A 6,919-nucleotide genomic window follows, 5' to 3' on the forward strand; every position below is an offset into this window, starting at 1 on the left:
CCGGGACGGAGCCCTAAGGGGCCCTGAGTCAGGCTGTTTGTGGGTCCCAACGAGGGGTTTGGACCAGCTTCTGGGCAGAGGTGAAAGGACGTGGAGCAACAGCTGCAGAAGCCTGGGCACCCACACCCCAGTCAAGAACTCAGTTCGCATCCTCTACTGAAGGCCGCCTGTGCGCATCCCAGTCAGGGAAAGGCACACTGACCTAGGCAGCCCTCCTCACTAGGTAGGACCACCTCCAAGTCCAAGCCACTGTTAACTCCCTCCTTCATCCCCCACAGTCCGCACACAGCTGCAGGAATCCATCCTGGGCATGGGCAATTCAAGCTCTTCAGAGATCTCCATTGCTCTGCACCGTGCCCTGCCCTCAGGAGGCACTGAAGGTCCCCGCCCATCTCCCACGGTGTCCAGACATACCTTCTTTAACCTCCTCTGTAACTCAATGACCTTCTCCACCCCTCTGGGCCTTTGCTTGGCCAATTCTCCTGCCCGGAATGTCAATGTCGGGATGTCGTCCCCCACCACTCCCATTTGCCTGGCAGATCCCATTCACCCCACTTCTGAGGGGCAGCCTTCCTTGAGGACCACACACCAACTAGGCCCCTCCCCCACAGCACCCCTCACAATCTGTTTAAGTGGCCCTCCGTTCTCTGTCCACCTGGACCTACGAAAAGGTCCCTGAGCACAGGGCTGGGTCACACGGTCCTCAGTGGTGCTAATCATGCCAGATGTTGGATGAGGAAGTAGATTTGTGAAGGAGTCTGGGGCTGAGGGTTCAGAGTGCATTGAGACCTCCCTATCCGCGCCCCCACTCAGGGCAGCCTGTGCACCCCCTCTGGTATTTAAGACCCTTATGGCCATCCCTGCTGCCTTTCCTGTCCCTGCCACCTTCTGTGGGAGCCCCTCACCATTGTATCCAGTCCTTCCTCACCCCAGTGCCTGGTGCCTTCACCCATGCACCCAGCAAGGGGTCATGGGCAGTGCACTGTGGGCTCCTCTGGAGGGCGGTATCCCCGCACTCAGGATGTGGTTGTTACTGCACCCTAGGGGCTAGTTAGGACTGGGTGCCCTGGGGCCTCCCCAGCAAATTGTGAGGAGGGAGGGCCAGGCATGGATCTAGGCTAGGCTGGGAGGGGAGATGGCAAAACGGCCACTGGGACCTGTGTCCCCAGGGCCCATAGGGGCCTAGCCTTTATGCAGCTCCTGGTGTGTGGGGGGCGAAGGGAGGAATGCTGTGGGCTCTGTTCTCTGGCACCCCTGGCCCCAAGCCCCTGTAAAGGGGCCCGAGTTCCGTCTATTTGTTAATTCATTCATTCACTCATTCATTCATTGCAGCCTGTCTCTCTGGAAGGTGCAGGGAAGATGAGAACTTGGCACTCTTTCAACCCCTCAGACCTCCCGCCCATTCCTGCTGAGTCACCTGGCCTTGTGGGACCTCCAGCATCTGGCTCTGCTGATCCCTTGAGCCTCGTTAACCATTAACCGTTCCCCGCCCCCTCCCCCAGTAATTAAAATATTGCTGACAAAAGAGCGCTGAATTCTTCCCTAGCCTTCGGAGCCAGTCTGCAAGACCCTCTGGCCCTGCCCTCTCTGAGCTCGAATTAAGTCCTCATCTGCAAAATGAAGGAGACCCCTAAGATCCCCAGGAGGCCCGGAGGGTGGGAGAGGGCTCAGGGAAGACTCCAGATTTGCAGACCAGCAGAAGTGGCTGTGAGAGGCAGGAGGGGTGAGGGTGGGCTGCCAGGGCGCAGGCAGCCTAGGCAGATAGAGGCTTTGTTGTCTCTGACCATGAGGCTGAGGGAGCATGATAGGAACAAAGCCTTTGCAGGGAGGAGTTTGGGTTCCTGCAAGGGCTGCAGACGTGGGGTCAAGACCTATGGTAGAAGTTCCCAAAGCAACGGGTGTGCAGGAGATGGATTACACACAGGAGCAAATGCGGAGTTGCGAAGGAAGCCTTGGGAACCCAAGTGAGTCCTGAGGAGGGCTGCAGGAGTGTTGCTGAGGGGCAAACAGGCAAGTGTGGTCAACACGACCCTGAGCCTCTGAGGTCAAGTGCAGTGAGGGTCAAGAAGCGAGGTGTGGTGACCTGGGCCAACCTTCATCAGTGGAGAGTCTGGGGCAGAAGCCGAGGACTGGAGATGAGGAGATGGGTTGGGGAGTCCTTGCTGAGGCTGGCTGGTCAGAGCAGAGGTAGGTGCCTACGGGGCAAGAAGCAGGAACAAGAGTTGCTGGGGCCGGGGAACCTACATACCGCCAGCTTGCAGCTGCTCACAGCCCAGCCTGCCCAGTGGCTCCCTGCACGGAGGGGCTGGCTGGAGCCCAGTGCAGGGCCCAGCCACTTCACCACCTCTATCTCCTGTCTGTGCCCAGGGCCGGGGGCCAGGCCTATTGGGGGTGGGGAGACCAGCTCCCTGGGACTGTTTCCAGCCTGGCCCTGGGCATTCAGGTGGCCTTGCCGTTAGTAGGTTAGGTTAACTCGTTAATAGTGGGGACTTCAGCAGTGCAAAAGAGAGAAAGCCCTGGGGCTCTGCCTCTGCAGACAGTCACTGTGTGACTTAACTGCCATCACCCTTGCATTCTGGCCATTAAACCCTGGCGGCCAGCTAGAGAGGATGTGTTACTTCCCAGAGCTCCAGGGCAGTCAGGAGCCAGGAGAGAGTTCAAAGAGGGCAGGACCAGGCCGGCTTTGTATGTTGGAGGTGCTCTGGTGGCCTAAGAGGGGACAGGGAAGCAGCCTGTGGGACTGTAGCCTCAGTCGTCAGAGGAGTGTCTGGAATATGGTCTGCCCTGAGTGACTGGCCGCCCAGGTGGAGTGGGGCTCATTCTCAGAGCCAGTCCTGGAGGGGGCGGTATGGGTGGAGGGTCTGGGGTGAGGGCTGTGCTCTCCCCACTGGTGAGGAACCCTGAGCCTTGGCGCAGACTCTGGAGCATGTGCTCTTGCCCATCCTGCACTGCAACTGCGTTGCTTCCTCCAGGAGTTGGACTGACTGTGCCTTCGAAGGGTGAGTGAGCAAAGCCAGCTTGGCTGGGGCCTGGACCCTGGGTGCTGGGTTCTTAGGAAGGAAAGGTTATCGTACCCTTCGAGCCCCCAAAGTGCAGGTCACATAGTAGGCCTCCACCGAATGAGCCAGCAGGGCTGGGTTGCGGCATTGCTCAGGACTCAGTTCTGGGCTAGTTCTCCCTGCCGCACCTCTGACGTTTCCCCACCTGTCAGAGCCCAGGACGAGACTGCTGGCCAGAAGATGGTGAGGAGAGCAGAGGTGACAGAGGCTGGGAGGATGTGCAGTGGCCAGAGGAGGCCCATGTCCTGAAGGGCAAGTCTGTCTACTCTGGGAGGCCCTGCCACCCAGACTCCTGAGCTACAGGTGGCCTCTTGTTTAAAGAAGGGGCCAAAGAGGGGAAGCGACTTGCCCCGGGTGTTATTACAGGGTCCATGGCTTCCTGTGGGGGCTGGGCTCAGGCACACCTTGTCCCTGAGCCCAGCCCCTGCACACCAGGCCCTGGAACTGTGCCCTGGCCTCCTGAGGGCTCTGGTGTTTTTCTGGAAACTGCCCTAGGAAAGGTGACTCTGCAGGGGAAAACCTGGTAATAACCTTGCCTGACCTCAGTAATGAGCTCATAACCTGGTAATGAACTTATTTGCCTGGTCCTGGCATCGGAAGCCCTCGAATGTCTGCCCTGGGGTGGCTTTTACCAGTCTAGGCTGTGGCTCCCCAACCTGCCACAGATGGAGTGTCAGGTCCGCCAGCATCTCTGTGTGCCTTGAGGGTCCAGCCTTGGGTCCCAGTGGGACAATCCTAGGTTCGTGATTGTCCCCCAGCCTCCACACAACCTTGGGCAGGTGGCCCCGTAACCACTTTGTGCTTCACTCTTTCACCCACGGATGGGGCAACAGAGGGTCTGTGTCTGGCCAAGTGGGGAGGGCCACTCCGGAGGAACATGCTCTGCCCACGAAGAGGTCCTCGGGGCTCCCCTGCTCCTGCTGGCTGGGCTGGGGTCTCATGTCATGGCCATCATCCTGACCGTTGGCACCCGGAATGGACCACATCCCGTTGTTCCTGGGAAAGGCATTGGGAAGGGCGTCTGAGGGCTGGGTCAGCCTAACCCCATCAGGATTCCCTCCACCTCCCTGTGGCCAAAGGTCACTTCTCTGCCCTCATCTTTGATTTCGTAGCAGCTTGGAAGCAGCTGGCATGCCCTCCTGGTAACCCCAGACCCTGGTGCTTCTTGCTCCCATATCAACCCCCTGGACTGGGCCACCATACCCCCGCCTGCCTCACTTCTCTAGGTCTGTTTCGCCCTTGCCTTCTCAGGCGAGCCTGTTAAACCTGCCTGTTAAACCGCTGCCCGACATCCTCCCAGGGCTCCCGCCTCACCCTGCAGAGCCTGGAGCCCTCTGTGCCCATGCAGCCCTGGGGTTGCATGCACCCGCCCCTCAGTGACAGGCTCCCTCTTGCCCACCATGCCAGCAATTCCTCACACCCAGGCTGTGTGCTTCCTGTTCCCTCAGCCTTAGGTCACAATTTACATACTTCTAGGAAGGTGTAGAGGGGGAATAAACAAAACAAAACGAAACAAACAAACAAAAAAACATTTCTTTCCTACTGTGTCTTTCTTCTCTGTGTTTTTCTTTTGCCAACACTTCTGGTCACCAAATGTATGAAGATTTTCCCCCATACCAACAAGCAATTCTCGGACACCGGCTGGGTGTCTGAGAATTCGAATGGATTTTGACACTACCTACTGGGAGATTTCATCCGATCCCACAGGTCAAGGGCTCAATCCCACAAGACTGCCTTCCCTACCCCACTTTAAATGCTGGTCGGTCACAGCCCAGGTTGATCCCCTGGGCTTCTGACCAACTGGTTATAGATCAGAGATTCCCATAACCTCTTTCTTAGGTTCAATTAATTTGCTAGACAAGCTCACGGAACTCGGGGAAGCACTTAAGTTTACCAGTTTATGGAAAGATATGATAAAGAATACAGATGAGCAGCCAGATGAGGAGATAAGTAGGGCAAAGTCTGGGAAGGTCCCAAGCACAGGAGCTTCTGTCCCTGTGGAGTTGGGGGTGTGTCAACCTCCCAGTGTGTGGAAGCTCCTTGAACCCCATACTCTTGGGATTTTATGGATGCTTTTTTATGTAGGCATGATGGATCATTAACTCCACTCTCAGCCCTTCTCAAAGAATGGGGGGCAGTGTTGAAAATTCCAAGCTTTTAATCCCGGCCTGGCGTTTCCCTGGACCAGCCCTCGTCCAAGAGCCCACCTAGTGTCGCCTCATTAGAACAAAAGACATGCCTGTTACCCAGTAAATAACAAGGATTTTAGGAGCTCCGTTCCAGGAACTGGGGACAGATACCTATATATATTTTCTATTACCTCACGGAAGGCCTCCCCACTGACCCCGGAGCCCTTCTCTATGCTGCCTCTGCATCTTCCCACATAGCACTCACCATGCTCTCTAGTGTCTGTTCTCCTTCAGATTTGACTTTCATCAGGGCAGGGCCTCCCCCCCCCACCGCCGCGCCCCGCCCTGTGTCCTAGAGGTCGAGAAAAGTGCCTGGTACACAGTAGGCACATCACAAATACTTATCCGCCATCAGTGAATGAAAGTGTCTGTACTGGGTTTGGCATTCAGTAGGCACTCAATAGATGTTGGCGTATTATTTATGATAATGCAGGGCTGAGGGGCTCGCAGCAGGCCTTGCTGTCCATGCTGGTAGTGTCTCCATGTCTCTTGTCCAGCATGCCCTGAAGAGGGGCAGGGTCCTCACCCAGCCCCATCCCAGGAGTTTTCCTCCCCACTGGGAGGCAGCCCTGGCCCGGCTCGCTGCCCTCGCCCTGCCCTCCACGTGCAACCAGGAGGCCGAGGCACTGCACACCTGATAGAGGAGTGGGCCGTGCAGGGAGCGTACATATAGGGCAATGGAGGCAGGGAGACACTTATGCGGGGTGTGTGTGTGGGGGGAAAGTTAGCAAAGGGGAAGTGGAGGGGTTGGGATTTGTGTCTGGGAGGGCAAGGTGGCTCAGGGCAGTGGTCCACAACCTTTTTGGCAGCATGGACCGGTGCTCCTATGAGAATCTAACGCCTGATAATCTGAGGTGGAGCTGAGGCGGTGATGCTGGCACTGGAGAGCAGCTGCAGATACAAATGAAGCTTCATTCACTCACTGGCCCACTGCTCACCTCCTGCTGTGTGGCCTAGCTCCTAACAGGCCATGGACCAGCACAGGTCTGCTTCCCCGGGGGTTGGTGACCCCTGGCCCAAGTGCTAGGACTGGAGAGTGCATGAGGCAGTAGCAATGATGATTCCTAGTCACTCCTGCCATCCACCCAGGCTCCTCTGATCCCTTTCACCTCAGCATGGGAGAGGGAGATGTCCAGGATGTCCATGAGTAAAACAAATTACCCCCAAATTAGTGACTGAAAGCAACAATAAACTTTTATTATTGTACAACATGTCTGAGTATTCTGTGTTGTCTTAGCTAGAGGTCTCTCATAAGATTGCAGTCAAGATGTCACCAAGTGCTAAAGTGCTCGATCCCACTTGTGGGTGGCAAATTGTTGCAGACTGTAGGCAGGGCAGGCCTCAGTTTCTTACCATGTGTACCTCTATCCACAGGTTGCTGAAATGTCCTTAGGATGTGGTGTTGGGTTCCCTCAGAGTGATCCAAGAGAAAAAGGCTGAAGCTGCAGTCAGTGTCTTTATGACCTGATTCATGATTTACACACCAGTTATTTCCACAATATTCTTTTTGTTACATGAGTCAGCCGTATTAAGTATGGGACGTACTACACAAAACTGTGAATACCAGGAGAGTAGATGTATAGGGGCCATGCTGGAGGCTAGCTACCACAGCAGGGGAGGCCTGGCCACAGCTGTGGAGTGCTGATGCTGGCTGAGTAGAGCTTGTGGCCA

The sequence above is a fragment of the Rousettus aegyptiacus genome, unplaced genomic scaffold (assembly GCF_014176215.1).
Source record: "Rousettus aegyptiacus isolate mRouAeg1 unplaced genomic scaffold, mRouAeg1.p scaffold_m13_p_5, whole genome shotgun sequence".
Classification (NCBI taxonomy): domain Eukaryota; kingdom Metazoa; phylum Chordata; class Mammalia; order Chiroptera; family Pteropodidae; genus Rousettus; species Rousettus aegyptiacus.